This window comes from Buceros rhinoceros, unplaced genomic scaffold, assembly GCF_000710305.1.
Source record: "Buceros rhinoceros silvestris isolate BGI_N320 unplaced genomic scaffold, ASM71030v1 scaffold12190, whole genome shotgun sequence".
NCBI lineage: Eukaryota > Metazoa > Chordata > Aves > Bucerotiformes > Bucerotidae > Buceros > Buceros rhinoceros.
In genome coordinates this window covers 1-855 of record NW_010389087.1, presented here as the reverse complement: position 1 = coordinate 855, position 855 = coordinate 1, and positions in this window count along the sequence as shown.

The following is an 855-nucleotide window of genomic DNA, read 5'->3' as shown; positions in this document are numbered from 1 at the left end:
TTTCCCTTGGAATTCCCAACCCCCCCATCCCGGGAGCTGCCACGAGCCCACGGCGGCTGCGAGCGTTACTGAAACGCTGGCGGGGCCCCGCGGCTGTGGAACAGGAGCAGGGCCAGTGCCAAAAGGTCAGGGACAGCGCAGAAACTCAGATGTTACTGAGAGGCAGACAGAGCCAGAGCAAATTCTTCCCCGGCTGAAAGCAACCTCGTACAGCTCAGCCCTCCGCTAAATGAGGGGATCTTTAATGTGGAGCAGATGGAGTGACGTCTTCTTTCCTCGTTAGCTGACTCCAGCTTCCCCGGGGTGCACCGGCCAGCGGAGCTACGCATGGCCCCTCTTTGTGAAGGGTTTTTCACCAGGTTTCTGGGCGCGGTTACAGTGTTTAGTAACTTGGTCCATCAAGCCCTGGTTTTATTCTGAAGAAAGAAATGGGTTAGGATCCACTTTTATTTCTTTTTCCCCAAACACCACAAGGGACTTTGAGCTGTCCTTGCGGAGAGGACTTTTGCTGCTGATGGTGATGTGTTTGCAGACAAGGTGGGCCGGGGTCAGTTGGAAGCAGGAGCATACCGCGTGGGTGCAGGGCTGAGAGCCGCACGGGGATGCGTTATCCTCATGGCACGCCAGGAGGACGGACAAACTATCTTGGGGGCTGTGGCAGGATTCAGGAGCAGACTCATCCCTTACGGGGTCCTTCCTCCCTGGGGCCTCTTCGAGGGTGGGCTGGTTGGTCCGACACCTGCGTGACCAACCATGATAGCGGTTGAAATGAGGAACGCTGAGGGGGGACAAGCCCAGCTCCTTTTTATGCCTCTCCCCAGGACACTGCTGTGGCCATCGTTCTGCGACCCCACT